The following is a 15,990-nucleotide window of genomic DNA, read 5'->3' on the forward strand; positions in this document are numbered from 1 at the left end:
ATGGAGTTTTGACTTGATTTTAATGGGACCCCGTAAGTAGATAGTGGGTGATCCTCCAAATTAGGTGGTCCAAATCATCGAATACCGAGTTTTCAAAAAAAAAAAAAAAAACTTCATTGGTAACGAAACAGTGAGGCAACTCAAACTGAAAATTGACATGATCTATTTATTATAGAGGAGATCATTACATTGATGACAAAAGAGAAAGAGAGAAAGGGTCTTCTTTTTACAATAACATTCTTATTATTGTTGTAGCCACCACAGAGAGGTCATGAATCACTTTGTTCATATCAGTCAGAGGTGATTTAGATTTGTTGAAACTCTTTTCACAGTATTCAGCCTCATTTGCAGCATCAACAGTGCTCGATTAAGCAAACTTTGGATTACCTTTAGTCAAAGCCTCAACAGCAGTTGGGATACTATCACGACCCCATTCCGCCCCTAGTAGAATGGTGCCATGATGGCCAGTAATCCTAAATTACCAAAGGCCAACTTGGTAAAGATTCACACACTTACAGAGTATACATATGGGGCTTACATGTGCGGAAGCAATAATTTAATTCTAATTAGTCCATAAGAGCTGTGCATAAATCAAATGAAATGGAATACATCATATCGAGGTCTTACAACTTGAATACAAATGAATAAGTACATAATACATCTTGATCAAAAGGCTTCTCAAGCCGACATATGCAAAATACAATGAATCACAAGCCAAGAAGCATAGTCTTCAAGATGCCATCAAAAGTATGAATCCAAAACATCATGCCAAACGCATCTAGGTGTCACCGCCGTCCTGCTCATCACCTACATATATATATATATAGAGGGTGAGCTTGGATACTCAATGAATGATATAATCAATAAAGGGGTTTGCATGAATGATTTTCGAAGTCTTTATCAAACCAAAACACATTATATCTTGTACGGAATCAAGGACAAATCAAGTTCATCTAATAAATCTTTCAAGTCTCAAGGGATGCTTACTAGCATCAATAATACAAGGGATGACATAATCAAAGGTGCTACAAAAGTTTAGAGTCCCCTAGCACGTACGGACTTGTGCTACAAATGCTTATAGTCCCTTAGCACGTACGGACTTGTGCTACAAATGCTTATAGTCCCTTAGCATGTACGGACTTGTGCTACAAATGCTTATAGTCCCGTAGCACGTACGGGCTTGTGCTACAAATGCTTATAGTCCCTTAGGACGTACGGACTTATGCTACAAAAGTTTATAGTTTCTTAGCACATATGGACTTGTGCTACAAATGCTTATAGTCCCTTAGCACATACGGACTTGTGCTATAAATGCTTATAGTCCCTTAGCACGTATGGACTTATGCCACAAATGCTTATAGTCCCTTAGCACGTACAGACTTGTCAAGAATGTTATCAAAACCAAAGCTAATACTTAATACACAAAATAGGGATAGTCATTCATGCTTAACAAATACTTTTCCAAAACAAACAAGGCCAAGCTTTATCAAATGTCATAACATAGCTTTATTAAAAATACCACTCACCTAGTTCTTCAAACATCGGGGTCAAAGCAAGAGCCAAAGTCCTACAAACACATGGCTAGGTCTATTGAATACACTCTCAAATAAGCTTTACATGAATGCAAATGATCTCAGCATTCCTTCAAAACTAAGTCGGAACAAAACAAAACACTGTTTCTCATCTCGGGAAAACATAATGGGCACCAACCAGGTCTTGGCCGAGGTCCCACACCTCCTTGCCGAGGTATGGTCCCGATTAAACATTTAAGGAAATGAAGTCGGGAAAATCTGGGTTTCCCTCTGCTGAAGAACATGAAGAACATGAACACGAAGAACATGAAAAACATGAATGCTCAATCATAACTTGTTATTACGAAATCTGGGATTTCATGAGATGAGTTCGAAAACATGGACCTGGGTACCCATACTTGAAGATCTTATGAAGACAAACACAAAAACGTGAATCTTGATGCAAGCTTTCAGATTAAACAAGGCTTTTATTCAAGAACACACGAATATCACTTTCTCTTTCTAAAACCAAACTTTAAATCAATGCATGGCTTACAAATCGTGCTCGATCATGCAATGCAGCTAGATGAACAATAAGAACAACAAGAGTAGATCAGGATTCTAACCTCAAGAAACGAATCTAACGACTCAAGGTGTGAAGATCAAGCTCGAAAATCTATTCCCTTTCTAAGAACTCCTCATTCTTCTTCCTAGAGCCTCTCTCTCTCTAAAAGACAAGGATATGATACAAAAATGATGTGTTTCTCAACAGCTCACTGACTTAACCTTCTGCTGGGACACGTGGCATCAGCTGGTTGGCTCTTCTCAAAAAGGTGACTGAGTGAAAAGACAAGACTATGGCAAAGTGTGCTCAACAAGCAAGATGGCATAGGCACTCTGGCAGGTAATGATCTCGGCTAAGGACAAGGCTTCGGCAAGTAAGGTCTCAATGATCTCGGCTATGAAGGATAACACTTGACTTAGCTGTGCCACACATCGGCCTAGATGTGCCACACCTCGGTCTAGGTCATACCAATCTAGGAACAAGATCACTAGGTGCAAAGGAAACATCTCGGCCTAGATAATACACATCTCAGCCTTGGTGATGAACACCTCGGCCTAGATATTGACATCTCGGTCAATATGCCAAGGTGCGAGTGGAGGTTAACCAAAAGATTCCAAGGTAGTCCTAGGTATAAGAGATTCAAAGGTGCGACCTAGGCTTAGGATGATCTCGGCTAAACTCACACCAAGCAAGGAACAGAGCATGTAGTAGCACTTAATCAAGACAAAGACAAGATTTGAAGTGCAAGCTTAACAAGACAAAATCATATAAATGCAAGAGTGCATGACTAAGATGAAGTGAGGGTTGCTACAGATACTGCCCAAAACAGCTTTATAAAACTCAACACACTTTCTCAATGGTCTTCTCAGCTATGGAGTGGAGTTCATGAGCTTATTGATTTGGGTTAATGTAGAAGTTGATTTGGCTTTGATAGCATCAACTACAATGAGTCCCAGAGTTGAGAGGTCTGCATTTTTACTTCTGGGATTTGAGGTTAGAGTTGAGACACAGAGTTGGTAGGAAGGTGTCTTTTTGCATGTTGTGGTTATCAAAGAATTTGCTTGAGCTGAAAGAGGGTGTCGGGTTGATGGTGAAAAAAAGGCTACAAAGAAGGTGATTAGTGTGAGAGAGATCAAGTTCTTCATTATGGGGGTATGTGAGGAGATTGGGATGATGTGGTGTTGATGTTGTTCAAAGCCAAAGGTGTTAGCTAGCTCTTATATAGGATTCCAATATGGAGAGTAGGTTTGGTAATTGCTTTTTTTAATAATTTTTATTAGTTTCTTTAGTGTTTAATAGTAAAAAAAGTATATACATTTCTTTTGAAAAAATTTCTTTAAATACAAAGAAAACAACTAAAAAAGTTGACTATTTTTGTCTTTTTGGTAAATTTTTTTGAACATTATTATATTTTAAATCATTTTAGATTAAAGGGGTTTGAAAAATAATTTTTTTAAACATAAAATTAATAAAAAATCACTAATGGTTATAAATAAAAAAATTAAATATCACCTTTTGTTTTTACTTTTAAAAAATAATTAAGTGTACGTTTGTTTTTACTTTTACTTTTACTTTTAAAATAAATATATTTACGTTTATTTCGTGTTTTTAGGATTCTAATCTTTATAACATCTTTATTGTTTCTTCAGATGAGAAAAGATGATTTTTCTACAAAACGTAAATATTTATAGATAGTTATTGTTTTTGCTTTTAAGAGGATAAGTCTCCTCAACCACAACATTATCTATATAGTTTTTGTATATCTTTTTATGTTTTTATACTATATTTCTTTTAAAAGTTGAGTAAAGATAAAGGTGTTAAAATGATTTGTGAATGTATCGAAGATGACAGATAAGTGGTTACTATATATAATCCAATGGATTCTACTGTTTTTCTTTTCTTTTCTTTTCATGTGAATTTATATAATAAATAATTTAATATATGAGAAAATTGGTAATAAATTCATATTCCCATCTCTATAAGTCATTAAGGATAAGGGTGATTCTATAGATATTTTGTTGGTCAAAATGATATTACCACTTATCTGTTACAATTTTAATTTTTACTTATTTGTTCGAATCTTTTTCTTATCGGTTCAATTTTTTAAACCTATTTGTTTAAATTTGTATCTATATGTCAAAATTATTTTACTATTTTCAATCTATCTGCTCCACTTCACCAAACTTTATATATATATATATATATATGTTGGAATTTACCAAATAGTCTATCTGTTGAAATTAACTAAACCAATTTTCTCTATCTGTTAAAATTACCAAGCATACTTCTCCCATTAACAGATATACTGATACTCATCAGATTTAATCATTCATTAAGACAATATTACCGGAACATTCTCTCTTACATTAATTTCTTTAATGAAGTACAAGGATGACATCATATGTATTAATACATTCATTAATCTAAAGTTATGAATCTATAGGATGTGATATATAACATTCTATCTTGTGAGTTTGATCGAACGGTGGAGTTACCGCTCGGGCGGTGATGTGAGGTTCCTAGTATTTCTTCTACAAACTGAGTGTTGGGCGAGACCATTGAATGGTCAAAGGGTTTCTCGAGTGGATGTGTGTAGCTTTTAATGGTTTCCTTTCAAGCCTAAATAGTTTATAAGAATTCACATTCACCGCTCGAGCGGTGAAAAGTTCACTCGACCAGTCTACTCAGAATTAGCTATTTAAAAATCAACTTTTTGAGTCATTTTTCTCACTTTTTCTTCCTTTTCTCTTTCTCACTCCTCCATTCCAAAAACCCTGGCCTTAAAACCCAAGATTCCATCTGCATGTACCAAGAATCCCTTGTGTTTCCTTCATCAAAAGTGTAGAGCAAGTTGAGAACAATACTTTGAACCGGTTAGATCGTGAATTATTCGTGGTTTCCTTCTTGGGTCTTTATCATTTCATATTATAGGAAAAAGAAAAAGAAGAAGAAGAAGTTCTTGGAGGAAGCTAAGATTTTCCAAGTTTGATTATTAGACTTTAAACTATTTGATTTGTGTTTTGAGGTTAGATTCTTGATCTACTTTTGTTATTCTTTATGTTAATCAGATCACATTGCATGATCTAGTATGATTCATGAGCCATATATTGATTTAAAATTTTGCAATAAATAGAAAAAGTGATGTTCTTGTGTTCTTGAAGAAAAATATTGTTTTGATCTAAAAGCTTGTAACAAGTTCTATGTTTTTGTATTTGTTTTTATGAAATCTTGAAGTATGGGTACCCCGGTCCATGTTTTCGAACTCATATCATGAAATTTCAGATTTTGAATAGGAAGTTATGATTTTAGCATTCATGTTCTTCATGTTCTTCATACTCTTCAAGGGGAAACCCAGATTTCTAGACTTCATTATTCCCTAAGTGTGGTCATCTAGACCGACTCTTGTCTAGCTTCCACACCTAGGCCAAGCATTGTATCTCACATTGGCCTACCTTGCATGATCACTTGCACCTTGGTCTACTTTACATGAACACCTAGGCCGACCACTGCACACTTAGGCCGACCACAGTACATCTTTGCCGACACCTTGTAATATCCAGGGTGGGTAGCCCACATCTCAGCTAGGGAGACCACACATCAGCCAAGAGGTGTGGAACCTCAGCTACGACCTCCTGAGTTCACTTAACTAGGCCATTTCAGCCCAATTCATCTCTGTGCATCCATTCCTAGATCTGGTTTGTACTCAACTTGCTTTTCCAAGAAGAAAAACATTGATTTAATTTCCAGAACATGTTTTGCTTTGTTTTGAGTTGGTTTTAAAAAGAAATGCCGAGTCTGTTTTACTCATTTAAAGCTTGTTTTGTGAGTGCATTGCATAACCATTTTTTAGCATCTCTTCTTGTCTTCTTGAAGTGCATTCAATGGAATTTACAATGTATTTGTAGGTCTTGGATCTTTGCCTTAATTCCCTTTGACCAAAGAGCTATTGTGAGTGGTAATTTTAATAAAGTTTTGTTATAATATTTTGGATAAAGGTTTTGCTTTTTTTTGAAAAAGTATTTGATCAATCATGAATGCTTATCCCTTAGTTTTTATATTAAGTATTATGGTTGTTTTGATGACATTCTTGAAAGGTCCTTCTGTGTTAGGGGAATTTAATACAACTAGTACATTTGTTTGAGATTTATCATTTGCCACCGACGGGTGGGCTTCTCTAATCGATTCTGGGTCAGTTATTTATTTGTTTTGTTAATGAATATTCATCCTCCGTATTATGTAGATGTTAGTAAACATCCTTTGAAGTTTTGAAAGCCTTTAATTGATGAACTTGGTTTAGCCTTTGATTTTGTTACCAGCTATGATATATATTGTTTTGATAAAATTTCGGATATCATTTATCCAAACTTTTATTATTTATATCATTCACTGACTTTTCAGCTCACCCTCTCTCTTATATATATGTAGGTGATGAACAAGAAGGCGATGTCGCATAAGACTTTGTTTGGAAGATGTTTTGGTTTATGCTTTTGAAATCATCTTGAAGATTATGCTTTTTAGCTTTATAGATCTTTTTTTGTATATTTTGGCTTGAGACGCCTTTTGATTAAGATGTAACATGAGGATGTGTATGTACAAGCTTTGTTTTCTTTATTTATGTCCAAGTTGTAGAACCATGTTATTATGTATGTCATTTCATTTAATCTAAGCGCAACTCTTATAGACTAATTTGATTTAAATTTATTGCTTCCGCACATATATGTCCCACATGTATACTCTGTATGTGTGAATATTTGTAGGTTGGCATTTGGTAATATGGAATTACTAGCCATCACGACATCATTCTATTAGAGATGGAATGGGATCGTGAAAAATTGGTATCAAAGCACAAGTTTATTATAGTACATTTATTCATACACTCTTGGTCTTAAAGAGTATAAAATTTCCCTTAGAATGATGTTAGAAGGGGGAAGACCCTCAAATTAGACCCTCCGATTAGACCCTTCAATTAGACGAGATCATTCCGGGGATAGGTTGGACAAACTAGAACGAATGGTAGAACGTTTGACGTATGAGTTAAGGCAAGCAAGACAACAGAATACTGGTACTACCTTCACTCAGGCTGAGCTGACAGACGGCCGAAACACAGCTCTACCTCCGCCTCCACCTCCTCTAGTGCCACAATTGCCTCCATAACCAGCATTATATGGGGACGACACATTAGCTTTGATCAAAGAATTTAAGAAAATGAAGCTACCGAGGTTTGAAGGAGGTATAGAGCCATTGCAAGCAGAAGCATGGGTTCTTGAAATAGAGAAGTTATTTGAAATCTTTCCTAGTACTGACACCCAGAAAGTGCCATTGGCAACATTCACACTGGACGACAGTGCCTGCAAGTGGTGAATGATGATCCAAGAAGGTAATCTAGGTTTGACGTGAGCTAGATTTTTGGAATTATTCTATGAAGGGATGGCTTTTTTAGGTGTTTCCAAACACTGGTAAATATTAATGGGAAATTGCCAAAAACAATAGACCATTTGTTTTCCTACTTTCTTCTACTCTTACATATGTGTTTGCAAAAAGTAAATAGAACAACCCCTTCTCAAGATGGTTTGGGATTTAGTTGATAGATCTGAACAAAAAGCATAGAAGGATTTAGATGATATACCGAATACTAATAAGTAGAAAGATATTCATTACATTTAATTTTTTACTTAAAATCAAACCTTTCACCATTGAAATAAAAAATCGAACCCAAATATAACCACCCAACAGTATATATATATATGTGTGTGTGTGTGTGTGTGTGTGTGTGTCGATTTCTGACTACACTGCCAAACTAGAACTCAGCTAGAGAAACACTGGCATAATAGATTAAGCCCGAACAACCATTCACAAAAAGAAGAGATTCCGGCGGTGGTTCGTCCACCCGGGGGCACTCCGACGATCAAGTTAGTTATCTCTCAAAGATAGCAAAAGTGCTTGACTTACTATTCAGAATACAAAAAGCGTACCTTAGACCCATGAGGGTGCCTCTCTTTTATAGCCAACACAAACCTAATCTCAATAGAATCCTAGCTCCAATGGATTCTGGATTATTGCTAATCTTGGACTCCCAGTAGGATTAGGATAAACTCTCCAAAAGTCCTATCCTTACCCAAATTGAAGTCCTCTCCCAATCTAGGACTCTTGTCCCTTATCTGCTTACCCCGAACTCCGGTATTCTCGCAGATAACCTCGGCCTAGCTGATATTACCTCGGCATCATGTCCAAGACACGTGTCACCTCGGCTGGCACTTCGATGCCACCTCGGCCACGTGTTGTCATTCAGAAATTGCGTCCCCACAACTGCCTCCTAGGTTTTATTACCTCGGCATCCTAAGGTGATGGAACCTATATCGTTTTTTCTATTTAGTACGTCGGCTAGACTTGCCTTGTCCCTTGTTATCGAGGTCACCGTTCATCGACTCAATACGACCAAAACTTAGTCTGTTTTCATCAATGCTTCAGAACCAACACCCAAGTTTGTTCAAATTTCGCAGCCGAGATCGTCCTTTCAGGCCAAGGTCTTTGCTTCATTAAATCAAGAACTTCAAGAGTTTCAACACGCGTGTGAGCTGTCACGCACAGTATTTTAACCGTTTCTGCCACGCATCTTTCCATTACTGGATCGTACTTGGCACGCGCCTTTAAGTCGCCTTGCGTCTGCGTGCACCATCTGACAAGCACGTCGCCCTAGGCACATTGATTGCAATTTTGCCGCTATTCCATGGTTTCAATCAAAATCCCTTCTCTCTCCCCGTCTTTTCACTTTTGCATCCTCGTTCCCAAGCTCCTAGCTTTTCCTCTCTCTAACTTTCTCTCCCAAATCCACCATTGCTGCTCTCGTGAAGCTTTCTCCAATCACCTTCAATCTCCCCTTCCGGTGAGGCTTTTGCTACATTTCTTTGCTCACTGTCTCCGTTCGACATCGGCGTATTTTACACCGGCCTCATTTTTTTGGGTAAGTCACTGTTCCTTCCTTCGTTTTAATTTCTCATTTCACGTTTTGTTGCCTCTGCTTATTAGTCACGTTCGAACATATTCACATGCTCCCATTCCTGTTTGTGCTTCAAATTTCACCCTTTGTATACTTAAAACATACTATGTTTCACCTGTTTCTGGGTATACACATGTATCCACATACTTTGCTTATTTTGCCACTGTTCTTGGCCTTGCACCCTTGCACACACTCTGTCACAGTGTTCTTGATAGAGCGTCACCATTCTTGATTCTGAATCTTTGTTTTTTGTTTAATTTTTTTTGTGTTTGCTCCAGATTCCTGACTTCAATTCTTGTCGTCATAGTCTTAGGTTTGGGATTTGTTGTAGAACCCACGAATTTTAGGAAAAACTGAAACAAACTTCACTTAGATCCTTAAAATTTCTTGCCCCATCATTCGTCTAGGTTTTGCCGAGGTCCCTCCAACCTTTACAAAACACACCCTTCTAAAATCCAACACCTTCCCCCAAGCCGACATCATGGGTATGTGGAGGCATAGGGTAAATACACCAACTAAGTTAGAATACTTTAGGCAGGAGTTTTCCTTCCTAGCCGACGTTCACTAGAGGTTGGCTGGTGAGGATGACTCCATCATGCCTGATGGAAACCTCATCCCTTTCCTGTCGTTGCCTTTACAGAATGTGGACTTAGGTTTCCACTAGAAATCCTTTTCCAAGAAGTCCTCTATTACTACAAATTGAACCCAATGTAGCTCGCCATCAACTCTTACTGAGTTATCAATGGCATAATAGCCTTAGCCAAAAAAGAGAACGCTAGGGTTACCCTCGCCGATATCCAGTCTTGCTATACCATGTGTGGCCTTAAGTCAGAAAAAGGCTACATCTACTACCTCAAACCGAGGTCCATAGAATACAAACTTGTTGCCGACCTCCCAGACTCCAACAAAGGAGTTGGGGACGATTACTTCATTGTCTCGGGCAACTGGGAGTTCACACCAGATGAAGACCTTCACCTCCACCCTCTTAGCCGAACAGTATTCCTAGAGGGTAATGGTAAGAACCAAGTGTTACACTCACTTATTTTTCAAGTCTTCAATACTTTATTCCTTCTGTATGTTCTAACGTTTGCTTTTCTTGCAGCTCTTCCACAGCCGCCAAAAGACTTCCGTAAGTTCTTCTTTCCTAGCAAGGACCTCAAGAAGCTGTTGGACCTGCCAATTCAGAGGCGGATAGCTCCCTTACTGCTTAACTTCATCTCGACTTACAAGTCGGTTCTTCCCGACATCCCGAAGAAAAAGAGTAAGTCTCCTCCTTCCGCCATAACTCTACCAGCAACTTTATCAACTCGGCCAGATCAGGGATCAACTTCCGATCTAGCTGAGCAGCCATCAGCCTTGGCTCCATATCTGATCTATCCATCTCAACGCAAACGCCGACGCCAAACTGCAATTACTGCCGAGATGGGTCGCAAGAAAACAGTTGCAGACGATCTTTTGGCTGAGATCCCCGACACTGTCAACGTTCAACCATCACAATCCCAGTCTCAACCAAAGCCAAAGCCCAAAAGACTGAGGAAGGCCCAGCCTAAGGCAACGTTGGCTCAAATTGACACTGAGGATACCTTACCCATTTCAAATTTGGCCGAGAGCGAGAAGACCCCCTCTGCTGCAAAGAAGAGGCCTACCGAGGTCGAACCATCCGAATCCACCAAATCAAAGAGACCGAGGTCAACCTCTACGGCCACCTCGGGGTCTCTAAAATCCGATGCTCCCTGGACCCTGCCAATCACAATTGACGACAAGCCAATCAGAGCTGGTGACAGCGCCGATGACATTGAAGTCGGCTCTGCCCTCTCTACTGCCTTGCTCCTTCCCAATGATCTTAATCATAACGCCGAGATGAGCGAATATGAAAACTTTGCTCTGATGTTGCAGCATTTCGTACAAGTAAGTTTCTAACACTTGGTACTTTTCTTCCTCTGTTTTTCCATACTTAGAGTTTTCACTAACTTCTGTTTTTTCCATTCGTTCTAGGCGATCCAGCATGGCCACTCCTTTGCGATGCAAGCCTTCGCCATCAATAAGAAGTTGGCTAATAAGACTAGGGAGGCTGCTGCCTTACAGGAGACCATTAACAAGGCCAAGGCAAATATGAAGAACTTGACAGCTCCGAAGTAGCCAGGAAGGCTCAGAAGGATGCTGAGGAAAAGGCTGATGCTGCGAAGGCCAGTGCCAAGGTCCTTACGGCTAAGAAGAAAGAAGCAGAGGCACAGATGGCCGAGGCCCAACATGAACTCCAGGATGCCTTGGCCACAAAAGAGGCCGAGATCAAGGCCGCCATTGAAAAGGCGTACGCCGATGGAGCGGCCGATGTCAAGGACGACTACAAAAAACAAGTGAAGCAAGCATGCAACAAGGGTTTCACCCTTGGTTGGATGGCTGCCCTCAAAAAGCTGGATGTCCCCGAGGACTCCTCCCTCAAGAATGCTGGCGACCTCCCCCTGCCATTTCCTCATACTCCAAGCCAATCCGAAGACGATTCTATGTCCGAGGAGGAAGCTTTGGTCAGGAAGAAGAACAAAGCTGCTGGGGCCAAGTCCCCTACTCTGAATGAGCAAGTCGTGGACTAGTCTCAGCATGAGGAGGGTGAGGTCTCTAAAGATGCCACTCCTGAGAGGACAACATCGGGCGCGCCTATTGCCGACAAGAGCCTCGACCAGACTCTCAAAGAGATTGACGCCGAGCTCGCGGCTGAGAAAGCCACCGAGAAAAGTTCCCAAATGTCCTCTGAGCCCCAAACCCAACTAGCTAATGACGTCGAATAGTCTGGTTTCCTTACTTCTTGTACTTTTTCTTACTTTTGAAACAATGTAAGCTTTTTATTTTGGCCGGCGTGCTACTTTTGTAATTTGAACAAGTAATCATCAATATCAGGCCGAAATGCCTCTTTGTGTTTGAACTTCCTTATCTGAATACAAGTATAACTTTCTTTTTGTATTTCTTTTGAGTGCTTGGATGTATGCCTTTTCTTTACTGTCTTGTATGCTTCCATACTTAGAATGTTTTGCATGTCTTCAACGTACACCTTAACTGTGTAATCTTCTCGGTGTGGAATACCTCAGTTTAAACCCACTAGCGGTTTATTTTGGCAAGTACATAGGTACTTCTTTCAATACAACCTTGGCTTAACTTGTAAATTTTTCTTAAAAATTTCAACAAGTGTTTAAACCAATCTTCCTTTTAACATAACTTCGGATTCACTTCAACTTGTAAAATTTTCATAAAATTTCAACAAGTGTTAAACATGACCTCGGTTTAACTTCAACTTATAAATTTTTCATAAATTTCAACAAGTGTTAAAACCAATTTTAGCTTGAAAATTCCACATTCCTAGCATCATTCTCCAGCTCTCTGCCTTTTAATGTGAACTGAAGTTCCACCTGGGTTCTCATTAAGCATGTGGCTTTTACCTCGTCACCGAGGTCAGATTCAAACAGAGGCTGGCCGAGGTTATTAACCTCGGTCTCCCTATTATTCTACCTGATTCAACTTAGTTCAACTCTATTATATGTAAGTAGAAACTCTGCCATATAATAAGTCTAAGTTATTTGTCATATTTCAATCAGAAACATCGCCAACTTAGTTCAACTCTATTATAGGTAAGTAGAAACTCTGACATATAATAAGTCTAAGTTATTTGTCATGTTTCAATCAGAAATATCGCCAACTTAGTTCAACTCTATTATATACAAGTGGGGACTCTGCCATATAATAAGTCTAACTTATTCGTCATGTCTCAATTAGAAACATCGCTAACATCGCCAACTTATAAAAATCAAGCTAAAGCTTTATTATTTCTTCAGCTAATAACAAAAACTTTAAAAAATAAGAAAATCTAATGATAGAAAAACTTCATATTACAAGTATTCCAAGGTCTTGGCAACTCTTTGCCTTCACTGTCTTCAAGCCGATATGCCCCATTGCCCAATACCGATATGATTCTATAGGGTCCCTCCCAATTTGGGCCAAGCTTGCCATCTCTAGGATCCTTCTTGTTCCCAACAACCTTTCTCAAGACGAGGTCCCCAACTTGGAACTTTCTTGGGTCGACCTTCTTATTGTAAGCCCTAGCAAGCTGCTGCTGGTATGCCCCCAGCTGAATTGCTGCTTTCTCCCTTCTTTCTTCTAGAAGATCCAAATCTCGGGCCAAGAATGCCTCATTGGTCCTATTCTCTACTCCATGGGTTCTGATCCCTGGGATGCCGACCTCTACTAGAATGACTGCTTTTGTGCCATAATCCATACCAAATGGGGACTCCCCAGTCGATCTTCTCGGCGTAGTCCGATATACCCAGAGTACACTGGGCAACTCTTCCACCTACTTTCCCTTTGCTGCTTCTAGCCTCTTCTTAATCCCAGCCAAGATAACTTTATTGGATGCTTCTGCTTACCCATTGCTTTGAGGAAAACTTGGGGTAGAGTAATAACTCGTGATTTTGTATTTTGCACAGAAGCTCTTGATTAGTGTCAAACTATGTACCATTATCAGATATTATTGCTCTTGGGATCCCAAACCTGGTGATGATGTTCTTCCATATGAAGTTCTTCACATCAATGTCCTGAATTTTTGCAATGGGTTCAGCTTCTACCCACTTGGTGAAGTAATCTGTTGCCACTAGCAAATGCTTCCTTTGTCCAGTTGCTTAAGGTAATTGCCCAACAAGATTCATACCCCATTGGGAAAATGGCCAGGGGCTGGACACCGGATTCAAGTCTGCTGCTGGTTGATGTATCAAAGGTGCAAACCTCTGGCACTTCTCATACTTTTTGACATAAGCTTTAGCATCTTTCTGCATGTAGGGCCACCAGTACCCCTGAGTAATGGCCCTATGAGCAAGTGACCTGTGCCATGTGTGGTTTCCACATACTCCTTCATGTGTCTCACACAAGAAGTCTTCAACTTGTGAATGATGCACACACCTCAAAAGGGATCCGGTAAAAGATATTCTGTAGAGATGTCCTGCTGTCAGACTGAATCTTGCCGACTTCAGTCAGATCTTGTGTGCTTCTTTATGATCATTTGGCAGTTTTTCCTCTTTAAGGAATACTATTACTGCATCCATCGGTCCCATCTCCACACACATTGCTTCATGCTCTATGTTCAGTGGTTCTATGCTTAGACTTGATAAGTAGTCCACTATTATCGTCCTTGCCTCTCCAGGTTTTATTGCACTAGCCAGGTTGGCCAAAGCATCAGCATGGTTGTTGTTATCTCGGCTAACCTGCTGTAATTGGAAATTCTAGAATAAGGCTGCCAGTCTGTCCACCTCCTTTGCATAGGCCAACATCCTTTCATCTCGGGCTGCGTATTCGCTTGTTGCCTGGTTGACAATAAGCTGGGAGTCACAGAAGACTATTACCTCGTCAGCTTCCATTGCTACTGCCAGTTTTAACCCTGCGATTAATGCTTCATACTCTTCTTCATTGTTTGAGGCTCTAAACCCCAAATGAATGGATTGTTCCAGTACTTGTCCATCTGGTGATACTAGCACTACTCCTGCCCCCGCTCCTTGTCGGTTTGAACTCCCATCAACAAATAGTCGGAATGAGTCGCCGATGTAAATACTGCACGGCCTGAGTTTCTCTTTTTTCCTCTGTTTAACTATCCCCAACTAGGTTTCTCCTTGTTCACCTCGGCTCAACGGAGCCCGATGTGTGATGGCGCCTGGTGTGAATTCGGCCACGAAGTCGGCCAAAACTTGGCCTTTGATTGCTGTTCTGGGTCTGAATTCCAAGTCATATTGGCCCAACACCGCTGCCTATTTGGCTATTTTGCCTGTCAGATCTCCCTACTGCAACAAGGATTTCAAGGGATGCTCAGTTAACACCACAATTTTGTGGGCTTGAAAGTAATGATTCAGCTTCTTAAAAGCCATTACTAAAGCCAGTGTTAACTTCTCCAAGGGTAGATATCTGGTCTCTACATCTGCTAGGGTTTTACTCACGTAGTAAACTGCCCTCCGCTCTCCTTTTTCTTCCCTAATCACTACTGCACTTACTGCATGTTCTAAAACTACCAAGTATAAGAACAGCTCCTCTCCAAGCATTGGATTTGAGAGGACTGGAGCTGTGGTCAAATACTTCTTCAAGTCGGCCAAGGTGACTTCTCACTCTTCTGTCCATAAGAAATCTGTGGCTTTCTTCACTAAGCTGAAGAAAGGTTTACACTTGCCAGAGCTTCTACTTATGAATCTATTCAGGGCTGCAGCCCTTCCAGTCAACATCTGCACTTGCTTTGCCGATGTTGGGCTCTCCAGCTCCAAAATAGCCTTGATTTGATCGGGGCTAGCCTCAATGCCCCTTCTGGTAACCAAATATCCTAAGAACTTACCAGACCCAACTCCAAATGCGTACTTCGATGCATTGAGTTGGAGCCGATATGTTTTAAGGATGTCAAAAACTGCCTTCAAGTCTTGCAGATGATCCTTAGGCTCCTTGGTCTTCACGACCATGTCATCTATGTATATTTTCACCGTTCTGTCGATTAGATGAACAACTTGGTTACTAGTCTCTGGTAAGTTGCTCCTGCATTTTTCAATCCAAAAGGCATCACTCTGTAGCAATACAACCCTTTTGGGGTGATAAATGCAGTCTTCTCCTCATCTGGGGGGTACATAGCTATCTGACGGTACCCCCTGTATGCATCCAGGAAGCTTATCCTTCCATGCCCTAAAGTGGCATCCACCAATTGGTCGATCTTGGGTAGTGGGAAACTGTCTTTGGGACAAGCCCTGTTCAGGCTGGTGAAGTCCACACAAATCCTCCACTTCCATTCTTTTTCTTTATAACCACCGTGCTTGATAACCATGTTAGGTAATTTACTTCTCGAATGGCCCTGGCCTCCAGAAGTTTATCTACTTCCACTTCTACTGCCACGACATATATCAACGTCGGCC

At 40.0% G+C, this 15,990-nt stretch overlaps 1 pseudogene; it reads right to left on the reverse strand.

Moving 5' to 3' along the window:
• Nucleotides 1-226: 226 nt before the first annotated feature.
• LOC145813117 (cell wall / vacuolar inhibitor of fructosidase 1-like) lies at nt 227-11,325 on the reverse strand (annotated as a pseudogene).
• Between the last annotated feature and the right edge of the window lie 4,665 nt (nt 11,326-15,990).

This window comes from Camellia sinensis, chromosome 15, assembly GCF_055761805.1.
Source record: "Camellia sinensis isolate YWXY chromosome 15, ASM5576180v1, whole genome shotgun sequence".
Taxonomy (NCBI): Eukaryota; Viridiplantae; Streptophyta; class Magnoliopsida; order Ericales; family Theaceae; genus Camellia; species Camellia sinensis.